The sequence below is a fragment of the Gobius niger genome (assembly GCF_951799975.1).
Source record: "Gobius niger genome assembly, chromosome: 1".
NCBI lineage: Eukaryota > Metazoa > Chordata > Actinopteri > Gobiiformes > Gobiidae > Gobius > Gobius niger.
Genome location: NC_136852.1, coordinates 39687475 through 39699769, shown reverse-complemented (window position 1 = coordinate 39699769; position 12295 = coordinate 39687475).

Below are 12295 nucleotides of genomic sequence, written 5' to 3'. Positions count from 1 at the left end.
TGGAGCTGGTTGAGGAGTTGTGCAATAACATCCAAATAATGATCTGATTAATAGTTTGCGGTTTCTACTGTGGGCCGGTGTGGTGAGATTCGAGGCTATAGTCACTCACAGGGGCGGACTGGGACTGAAAAACGACCCTGGAGTCTGTCCAGCCTGGCCCAAGTTAGTGTAAATGCGACACTTCCACAAATAACATACGTTAAAGAGAAAATTGAGAGGCGAGTCCGGAGGCCCGAGAGCCAGTGGCCCTTCTTGGCTCTCCCAGAATGGACATACTATGGCCAGTCCGCCCCTGGTCACTCATCTGGTGTGACCGGCCCACTGGCACGTCGGCCCACTGGCACGTCGGCCCACCGGCGGTCCCCGGTGCTCCTGTCTCCGCATCTGAGGTTGCAGACAAACACTGCAGCAGCAAAGGACAAACCCAGATGTGCCTCCGCTGATAAAATCATCTCCTCTCGGTGGATGTGGTGGAGGCGAGGGCGGAGGAGAGGGTCCGATGGGCCGGCGGAGGCTGAGGTCTGTGTTTTGTGGATAATGAGCAGCGTGTGTCGAGTTCTGGGCCTGAGCCACGGCTCGTAAAGAAAAAAAGAGATCGAAAACACGTGTGAAACATGAGACACCGTGTTCCTATATTCTCCAGGACCAGGACTTTTATAGACCTGGTCCGGTGTTCGACTGTTTTCTTCACAGTCGACCGGACATCTTTTAAGTCCTCAAATATGTGCTCCGGGGGGGGGGGGGGGGGTTTGGATCTTGTTTACTTTTTGAATAAACTAGTTCTTAGTGAAACAATCATGCAGGAATTAGATATATAAAAAAACAAAAAAGATTCCAAATGTTGTTTTCATTGCTCTTTTGTCACATTTCTCATATTGACGCTTCTTTTCCCACGAAGCCTTTAGATTGCTCGGTTCAGGCGGAGGTTAAGAGGTTAAAGAGTGGTATGAAAACCTCATTTTGGAGGAAAACGGCCCTAGAATTGAGTAACTTCGTCTGCCTCGCGGACTTTGGCGGCTGTTCCTCAAAGGAAACTAATACGGCGTCATCTCGGTGGCCTTTCGTGCTACACGTGGATACCAAACGTGATACAACGCTGATCTTTGCTCCGGACCACGACATCCCACTGATCAAACAGCACCTCGGCTCGCTTGGCTCCTCCGCCAGATCCAGCCTCACAGACCTGGGGGTTGTGTTTGATCATGCCACTTCTTTGGAGACACACCCAAAACAGCTTGTTTGGAATTGCTTTTATCGCCTCGTCTTTAAAATTAACCTAAACTTATTTTCCGATACTGTAAAGGTATCATTTAATGGTACCAAGTCTAAAATGTATACAAATAGAGGTCTGAGGTTCAGTGGGTCCTGGCGGATGTTACAGTTTTACACTTATAACTATTGGCAAATATGAGCTGGGGGGCGTGAGTGAGTTTAAATCCGGTGTGGCGTGTTTACATGAGACCCATGTTCAGTGCCGTGAAAAAGTATTTGCCCCCTTCCTGATTTCTTACATTTATATTTTATATTCACCACACTTAAATGTTTCTGTTCATCAAGACATGTTTTATATCACACAAGGACATTCCCAGTTAATACAAAAAGCAATTTGCCAATGATTATCACATTTATTATGGCAAAGAAAATCCAAACTCTCTGTGTGAAAAAGTAAATGCCCCCTGAACTTAATAACTTAATAACCCTTTGCAGCAATAACTGAAGTCAAGTGTTTGCAGAATTAGTTGAAGTCGGCCATGTTGGAGGGTTTTTGTGCATTGGAAGTGGATTTGTTGGTATGTGTGGGATCCTGGGACGCTGCATGGCCAAAGAGCGCTTGAGCTTGAGGGCTTGAACTGATGGCTGCCTGATCATGCCACTTCTTTGGAGACACACCCAAAACAGCTTGTTTGGAATTGCTTTTATCGCCTCATCTTTAAAATGAAGCTCAACGAAGGAAATGATGAAGACTTGCTCTGAACAAACTGAATGTTTTTCAAAATTCTGCTGCTAGACTTTGAACAGGTCTCGTATCACTCCAGTCTGATCGGCTCTCCTTTGGCTCCCTGCAGAGTTCAGGATTGATTTGAAGTTTTCAGTGCTGACGTTCAGAGCCTTAAAAGAATACTTTCATACTGTGATATGTTCTTGCCTGAGCTTAGACGAGTTGATACGTACCTGTCTGGTCTTTGTGCCCGTGGATGAGTGTGGTCGCTTCCAACTTCACCCCCATTTGGAGCTATGGGAATACCGTAAATGCTCTAATATTGGCCGGGGCCGTTATTTACTCAAGGGCATCTGGGACCAGGCCTTTATTGGAACCAGGCCACAATTAGAGACAGGCCTTTATTTCTATTTGAGCAAAACGGACGACCAGGAAAATGAAGAAAAACGAGATTTGTGTCCATTTGCACCTAAAATATTAGGTTCATTTATTAATGAACATTTCAAACCCTCTCCCAGCGGCTGGAACATTGACAACAGGAAGTGTTTCGTTGCTGTTAGCGGAGCTTTGACATCAGTGTCACTGCAGGTTTCTGTTTCGTTTTTACCGCGGACCGGATTATTTGTTGTTATCTTGTGTAAAGTTGAGTTTAGACGGAGCTTTTGTGTTTGTGATCGATCATGAGACTGACCCGAGAGAAGACGAGACGCTCGCGCTGATGGGAGGAGTTATTTTGAGGCGTGGGACTGACCTGCACACGGAGCAGCTGGACGTGCTTTGAAGACGCGATGGTGACTTTATTAAAACCCTGGAGGGTCACACAACATTTGTTGCCCTGTTTCTACAAATAGTCACAGGAGGTTTGAAAAGTGGCTAAATCTGTGTCAAAGTTACGCTCGGATCAGCTCCTCCGCAGCGTCCCCATCGGCCCGGGTTCCCGTTTGTTTACTTCCTGCATGTGAGTTTTCATTTACACGAGCATGAGACAAATTCCTAACATGGGGAATATTTCTACTGCTATAGTTTCTAATAAAAGCCCCGGCCTGTTTTAGAGACTGGCTTTAATTTGCCTCCGCCAGCCACGAACCCGGCCTCTGTCAGAGACCCGGCCTCTGTTAGAGACCCGGCCTCTGTTAGAGACCCGGCCGCTAATGGAATACAGGCCAGTATTAGAGCATTTACGGTATACTGGGAGAGGTCAAATGCTAACAACATCTTTAGTCCTTGTGCGTGACTGCACGGCAAAAAAATTTGTTGTTTTGACTAGTTAAGAAGTTCTTGGGCATTTGTCCTAGATTATTTCACTTGTTCTGAGATGTTTCTGACTTGTTTCGATACATTTCGTCCTTATTTCAGGTCATTTTCTTTGCCAATGGGGAAAGAAAATTGGTCTTATCTCATTGGCAATTTGACTTTCTTATTTCAAGCGAGATTTACCCTCGAACTGGTCTGAAATGTCCTCAAACAAGCAAAGCAAACTTGGCCCGATCAGGAAAAGTGTCTAAATGAGTGAAAACCGCTCAAAACAAGATACATTTCCTCAATTCAAGTGATTTAAGCCAATGCTTGATATCTTTTATAGTGTGAGCGCACAAGGACCAGACAGGTACACGTCAACTAGTCTAAGCTCAGGTAAGAACATACAGTATCTCAGTATGTAAAAACGGTGGACTGTTCCTTTAAACGGTCAAGCCCAACAGAACATCCAGGACCCTCCTCTGGCCAGAACCTGCTCGTGGTCTCCAAGACCCGAGGGGACCCCCAGACTGTGGAGAGCCCTGCCCCAGACTCTGCGTCTGGACTCTTTTAAAAAAGGATCTGAAGGAAATTCAGTTTGGCTTTACCCAAATCTAAAAGCTTCTTGAGAAAAAGTGTCAAAATAGCGACAAATAATAAGATGAACACGAGGATGAAAATGCAACAAAGGAGCAACAGAAAAGTGGCAAAAAGTGATGAAAAAGTGACAAAAACGTGCAACAAAAACCTAGCAATAAAGCCACAAAAGAGATACAGTAAAGAGAACAAACAAGTGACCAAAACAGAAAAGTGGCAAAAAGTGATGGAAAAAGTAATGAAAAAGTGACAAAAACGTGCGACAAAAAAGCCACAAAAGAGCAACCGAAAAGAGACAAAATGTGACAAAAACGTGCAACAAAAATCTAACAATAAAGCCACAAAAGAGAAACAGAAAAGTAGCAAAAAAGTGATGAAAAAATGTCAAAAATGTGTGACAATAACACAACAAAAAGCTACAGAAAAGTGACAAAAAGCAGTAAAAATATGAGGGGGGGAAAAAACGCAACTAAAAAGAGATGAAAAAAGTGTCCAAAAAGTGACAACGTGGCAACAACATGAGGAAACCGATTAGTTGCGATTTTACCCGTGAAGTAAGTAGAAGTAAACTTTACTTCATTAATATTTGTGAAAGAATAACCAAACCAGGGTGCACTGACATGTTGTACTATAGTTATTTCCTGACAGAACATCATAAAATAAAGATTGTAAAGGGAGAGCTTGGTTTGTTTTTTACTCTGACATTAAAAGTAAGATGTTCAGGAGGAAACTAGCTAAAAATCATAACATTGACCACATGTGTAAATAACATTTGCAGTGGAACATCAATCTTGCAGCTACAAGTACTAGACCTTTAACACAGTTTTTGTCTGTTTTTCCCAGGTTTCTTCATCAGCTGGTGGAGTTTCCCGGCTCTGGCCTCAGATGCTGTTTGTTTTCGCGTGAGTGCGAGCGCCGCGGCTTCAGGACGTGTCGGCCTCGGGACAAAGCGGCTCTTTCTGCAGCGTTTGTGTTTCTTCTGCCGCTGAACTCCGTGAACGCAGGTCAGGGCCAGGGTCTGACCTCTCACCTTTTTTTTTACGAGCGCGGGGTTCACGGCTTGGACCACACACATTCACAGCCAAAACGCCGAGGCATCTCCGCGATGTATGTCCACAGCAAACTCTGCATATACAACGGGCTCCACTGTGTTAAAGCTGTGAGCTCATCTGTACGATAGGCATCGAAACCATGGACAAATCTAGAAATAATGTGAGCATAAAACAAACAAAAAATGGATTCCTAATATGTTTGGACCGTTAGCAAGCCGGGTGGGGAAACTTTTCAATGTCTGTTAGCCTGTTTAATGTATTTTTCCTATAGTCATGACATGAGCATTAGCCTGTTTAATGTATTTTCCTTTAGCCGTTAGCATTAGCCTACTTAATGTATTTCCTATAGCCCTTAGCATTAGCCTGTTTAATGTATAATACCTATAGCTGTTAGCATTAGCCTGTTTAATGTATTTTTCCTATAGTCATGACATGAGCATTAGCCTGTTTAATGTATTTTCCTTTAGCCGTTAGCATTAGCCTACTTAATGTATTTCCTATAGCCCTTAGCATTAGCCTGTTTAATGTATAATACCTATAGCTGTTAGCATTAGCCTGTTTAATGTATTTTTCCTATAGTCATGACATGAGCATTAGCCTGTTTAATGTATTTTCCTTTAGCCGTTAGCATTAGCCTACTTAATGTATTTCCTATAGCCCTTAGCATTAGCCTGTTTAATGTATAATACCTATAGCTGTTAGCATTAGCCTGTTTGATGTATTTTTTTACTGCTAATTATTTGCGTTAGCCTGTTTAATGTATTTTCCTTTAGCCGTTAGCATTAGCCTACTTAATGTATTTCCTATAGCCCTTAGCATTAGCCTGTTTAATGTATAATACCTATAGCTGTTAGCATTAGCCTGTTTGATGTATTTTTTTAATTATTCTAATTATTTGCGTTAGCCTGTTTAATAGCTGTTAGCATTAAGTTGTTTAATGTATTTTTTCCTGCAAGTCATTAGCATTAGCCTGTTTAATGTATTACCTATAGCTGCGAGCATTAGCCTGTTTAATGTGTTTTTTTTCCTATAGACATTAGCATTAGCCTGTTTAATAATACCTGTAGGTGTGAGCATTAGCCTCTTTAATGTATTTTTCCTGCTAGTCAATAGCATTAGTCTGTCTTGCCATTGATCTGACAACCCATTAGTTCGACGTCTCAATATTCCAAAAATGTACCATTAGCCAGAGGTGCCATTAGTACAACATCTCTAACCCAACTGTGTTGTGGATTTGAGAGCCATATACAACCATTGCCCTAGCCTTAAGGTTAGCTAATTTTGTTTTTCAACCCCCACTCAATGTGACATTTGTGTTGTTGCCGCATTTGTTAATGTATTTTTCCTATTGCCGTTAGCACTAGCCTGTTTAATGTATTTTTCCTATAGCTGTTAGCATTAGCCTGTTTAGTGTAATTGCCCTATAGCCGTTAAGCATTAGTCTATTTAATGTAGCTAATTTTCCTGTAGCCATTAGCATAAGCCAGTGTTTCTTTTTCTCTATAGCCATCAGCATTAGCTTGAATAATGTATTTGGCATAACCCTGAAACATTCCAAAAAATTATGAAAGATCCAGATGTTTTCAAATATATTATATGTATATTATGTTCTCTCCATTTTCTCTTTCTATTCTCCAATAAAATTATTTTATCATTACAACTAATGCATAACTAATATGTAAGTTATTCTTTAACCATGTTTCATGAACTATAACACACACACTTCAGCCGTGGCTAATTTACTTCATTCGGCTTCTTTAGGTTTGTCTATCATAGCTTCTGACCCAGTCTTGATTGTTTGACATTAGCATTACAGTAGCATGCTGCCGCTATCTTTAGCATGCAGTTGCTAGCCAGGGCATTTTGCGTGGCTATCAAAAATACATTTGCAGATGTTGAAACTAACTCAGCCATTGAATTTTCCATGTTCTGCCCTTCAAAATGAGGTACGGCAGTGTGGCTTTAAAGAGAGGCTCAATGACCCGCAGTGTGGCTTTAAAGAGAGACTCAATGACCCGCAGTGTGACTTTAAAGAGAGACTCAATGACCCGCAGTGTGGCTTTAAAGAGAGACTCAATGACCCGCAGTGTGGCTTTAAAGAGAGACTCAATGACCCGCAGTGTGACTTTAAAGAGAGACTCAATGACCCGCAGTGTGGCTTTAAAGAGAGACTCAATGACCCGCAGTGTGGCTTTAAAGAGAGACTCAATGACCCGCAGTGTGACTTTAAAGAGGGACTCAATGACCCGCAGTGTGACTTTAAAGAGAGACTCAATGACCCGCAGTGTGACTTTATAGAGAGACTCAATGACCCGCAGTGTGGCTTTATAGAGAGACTCAATGACCCGCAGTGTGGCTTTATAGAGAGACTTAATGACCCGCAGTGTGGCTTTATAGAGAGACTCAATGACCCGCAGTGTGGCTTTAAAGAGAGACTCAATGACCCGCAGTGTGGCTTTAAAGAGAGACTCAATGACCCGCAGTGTGGCTTTAAAGAGGGACTCAATGACCCGCAGTGTGACTTTAAAGAGAGACTCAATGACCCGCAGTGTGGCTTTAAAGAGGGACTCAATGACCCGCAGTGTGGCTTTAAAGAGGGACTCAATGACCCGCAGTGTGACTTTAAAGAGAGACTCAAAGACCCGCAGTGTGGCTTTAAAGAGGGACTCAATGACCCGCAGTGTGACTTTAAAGAGAGACTCAATGACCCGCAGTGTGACTTTAAAGAGAGACTCAATGACCCGCAGTGTGACTTTAAAGAGAGACTCAAAGACCCGCAGTGTGGCTTTAAAGAGGGACTCAATGACCCGCAGTGTGGCTTTAAAGAGAGACTCAATGACCCGCAGTGTGGCTTTAAAGAGAGACTCAATGACCCGCAGTGTGACTTTAAAGAGAGACTCAAAGACCCGCAGTGTGGCTTTAAAGAGGGACTCAATGACCCGCAGTGTGGCTTTAAAGAGAGACTCAATGACCCGCAGTGTGGCTTTAAAGAGAGACTCAATGACCCGCAGTGTGGCTTTAAAGAGAGACTCAAAGACCCGCAGTGTGACTTTAAAGAGAGACTCAATGACCCGCAGTGTGGCTTTAAAGAGAGACTCAATGACCCGCAGTGTGGCTTTAAAGAGAGGCTCAATGACCCGCAGTGTGGCTTTAAAGAGAGACTCAATGACCCGCAGTGTGGCTTTAAAGAGAGACTCAATGACCCGCAGTGTGGCTTTAAAGAGGGACTCAATGACCCGCAGTGTGGCTTTAAAGAGAGACTCAATGACCCGCAGTGTGGCTTTAAAGAGAGACTCAATGACCCGCAGTGTGGCTTTAAAGAGAGACTCAAAGACCCGCAGTGTGACTTTAAAGAGAGACTCAATGACCCGCAGTGTGGCTTTAAAGAGAGACTCAATGACCCGCAGTGTGGCTTTAAAGAGAGGCTCAATGACCCGCAGTGTGGCTTTAAAGAGAGACTCAAAGACCCGCAGTGTGACTTTAAAGAGAGACTCAATGACCCGCAGTGTGGCTTTAAAGAGGGACTCAATGACCCGCAGTGTGGCTTTAAAGAGGGACTCAATGACCCGCAGTGTGACTTTAAAGAGAGACTCAATGACCCGCAGTGTGGCTTTAAAGAGAGACTCAATGACCCGCAGTGTGGCTTTAAAGAGAGACTCAATGACCCGCAGTGTGGCTTTAAAGAGAGACTCAATGACCCGCAGTGTGGCTTTAAAGAGAGACTCAATGACCCGCAGTGTGGCTTTAAAGAGAGACTCAATGACCCGCAGTGTGGCTTTAAAGAGAGACTCAATGACCCGCAGTGTGGCTTTAAAGAGAGACTCAATGACCCGCAGTGTGACTTTAAAGAGAGACTCAATGATCCGCAGTGTGGCTTTAAAGAGAGACTCAATGACCCGCAGTGTGACTTTAAAGAGACTCAATGACCCGCAGTGTGGCTTTAAAGAGAGACTCAATGACCCGCAGTGTGGCTTTAAAGAGACTCAATGACCCGCAGTGTGGCTTTAAAGAGAGACTCAATGACCCGCAGTGTGGCTTTAAAGAGAGACTCAATGACCCGCAGTGTGGCTTTAAAGAGAGACTCAATGACCCGCAGTGTGACTTTAAAGAGAGACTCAATGACCCGCAGTGTGGCTTTAAAGAGAGACTCAATGATCCGCAGTGTGGCTTTAAAGAGAGACTCAATGACCCGCAGTGTGGCTTTAAAGAGAGACTCAATGACCCGCAGTGTGACTTTAAAGAGAGACTCAATGACCCGCAGTGTGACTTTAAAGAGACTCAATGACCCGCAGTGTGGCTTTAAAGAGAGACTCAATGACCCGCAGTGTGGCTTTAAAGTGAGACTCAATGACCCGCAGTGTGACTTTAAAGAGACTCAATGACCCGCAGTGTGACTTTAAAGAGACTCAATGATCCGCAGTGTGGCTTTAAAGAGAGACTCAATGACCTGCAGTGTGGCTTTAAAGAGAGACTCAATGACCCGCAGTGTGGCTTTAAAGAGAGACTCAATGACCCGCAGTGTGACTTTAAAGAGAGACTCAATGACCCGCAGTGTGGCTTTAAAGAGAGACTCAATGACCCGCAGTGTGGCTTTAAAGAGAGACTCAATGACCCGCAGTGTGGCTTTAAAGAGACTCAATGACCCGCAGTGTGGCTTTAAAGAGAGACTCAATGACCCGCAGTGTGGCTTTAAAGAGAGACTCAATGACCCGCAGTGTGGCTTTAAAGAGAGACTCAAAGACCCGCAGTGTGACTTTAAAGAGAGACTCAATGACCCGCAGTGTGGCTTTAAAGAGAGACTCAATGACCCGCAGTGTGGCTTTAAAGAGAGACTCAATGACCCGCAGTGTGGCTTTAAAGAGAGACTCAATGACCCGCAGTGTGGCTTTAAAGAGAGACTCAATGACCCGCAGTGTGGCTTTAAAGAGAGACTCAATGATCCGCAGTGTGGCTTTATAGAGAGACTCAATGACCCGCAGTGTGGCTTTAAAGAGAGACTCAATGACCCGCAGTGTGGCTTTAAAGAGAGACTCAATGACCCGCAGTGTGGCTTTAAAGAGAGACTCAATGACCCGCAGTGTGGCTTTATAGAGAGACTCAATGACCCGCAGTGTGGCTTTAAAGAGAGACTCAATGACCCGCAGTGTGGCTTTAAAGAGAGACTCAATGACCCGCAGTGTGGCTTTAAAGAGAGACTCAATGACCCGCAGTGTGGCTTTAAAGAGAGACTCAATGACCCGCAGTGTGGCTTTAAAGAGAGACTCAATGACCCGCAGTGTGGCTTTAAAGAGAGACTCAATGACCCGCAGTGTGGCTTTAAAGAGAGACTCAATGACCCGCAGTGTGGCTTTAAAGAGAGACTCAATGACCCGCAGTGTGGCTTTAAAGAGAGACTCAATGACCCGCAGTGTGGCTTTAAAGAGGGACTCAATGACCCGCAGTGTGGCTTTAAAGAGAGACTCAATGACCCGCAGTGTGGCTTTAAAGAGAGACTCAATGACCCGCAGTGTGGCTTTAAAGAGAGACTCAATGACCCGCAGTGTGGCTTTAAAGAGAGACTCAATGACCCGCAGTGTGGCTTTAAAGAGAGACTCAATGACCCGCAGTGTGGCTTTAAAGAGGGACTCAATGACCCGCAGTGTGACTTTAAAGAGAGACTGGTCAGGTCTGCGAGAGGCGTCTGCGGTGGTGAAACCTCAGTCTGTGGCGTCTCGCGTTCGTTTGTTGTGGCGGGAGATTCAGGGGGTGTTGCATGAGGTCACTGTAAGCCCCGCCCCCCTCTGCGGTGCGACCTCTGACCTCGGCTGGAGCTCATTACACTTGAGCGTGGCTGGTTTAAGTTAGAGACGGGACTTAATCGTGGTTCAAACACAAAAGGATTAAAAGGATTTAAACACGGTGATCTAATATTGAAAACTAAAAGTGGGACCAGACTCCAACCTGAAGTCGAACCCGCAACCTCAGGATGAGCACTCTGCCTCTGACACAAGACAACAAGAGACTAAACTGAACTAGAACCAGGATTAAACCTTGTGCCTATTATTTTGTTCATGTGTTGTTCATTGTTCATCTTTGTCACGTCATTATGGTGCGTTCATGAGGACTGGGGAGCTCGTTTTTCCTGAGATTGTCCCCAGTTGGTTTGTGTTCATGTGGTTTTTATGTGGGAAAGTGGGGATTTTGTCGTCATATAATAAAAACAGTTTTTTATCACTGATTAGCGCTTAGCTTAGCATCTTAAATGTCAGTTTGTTAGTTTAAACAAAAAAATCACATAAATTCACTTTTTCCTAATGTTGCTGTCAGGTATTTCACTCGCAATTTTGTCACTACGAGGATGACGACACCCTAACCATATAAAGCAGCAGTGTTAAACTAAAAAGCTCACATTAGACGATAAAAGAACAAATCAGTGGATTTCCGTGTCAGGCGCGGGAGTCGGGAAGCTCGTTTTGACCCGAGTTCCCTCTGTCGTTTTTTCCCAGTTGAACGAGCGTTTGTGCATTCCCCAACTGGGGAAGTCGTTCGCCCGAGGAGCACATGAACGCACCATTAATTAGTATCTACTATACATGTATAGAAAGTCCCCTGTGATCAGAGCAGTCGGTCTGAACCACGCCCCTCACGACTCACTCGAACTGTCTGTTCGGCCCAAACCAGTGTTAATTTTGACAACATATTTTATTTTAGTTTTAGTCTTAGTCTTTTGACTAAAATTTAATTTAATTATAGTCGAGATTTAGTCGAAAAAATCTTTTCAATTTTAGTCTAGTTTTAGTCGACCAAAATTAAGACTAATTTAGTCGACTTTGCATTGATAATATTCATTATAATCATATTTAATCTTGTTCCTCTGCTTCATGGAGCTGCTCCACATGAATAAAGCTCAGAGCTGATCCTTTGGCAGAGAATTTACATGATCTGAGGCTCTTTCAGACGCTCAATAGAAGTTTGGATGATTTTAGTCTCTCCTTTTCATTTTTATTTAGTCTTATTTTAGTCGACTAAAATATCTGGACATTTTAGTCATAGTTTTAGTCTCATGAAAAACTTTTAATTTAGTTTTAGTCCATTTTTAGTCGTCAAAAATATCACTTTGACTAAAATTAAGACTAAATATTTTAGTCGACGAAATTAACACTGACCCAAACCACTCTTTGTTTGGTTCAGATCAGTGAAGAAGTGGTTCAAGATGGATTCTCGCGTGTTTGTGAACTCACAAATACCACGAGAATTCATTTTGCTGGCGAGGTTAATAAAAAACACCAAAACCATCCATCCATCCATCCATCCATTTCCTTCACTTCTCCGTTGTCGGGTCGTGGGGGCAGCTGTTGGAGTTGCCCAAATCACATTGCACCAGCCCCTTATGGCTCCTCCTGCAGGTGGTGGGTCCACAGAAGGACGTCCTCATGGTTCTAACCAGGCCTGTTGGTCTCTCATAAGGGGCTTCTGAACCGCTCTTTGTCTG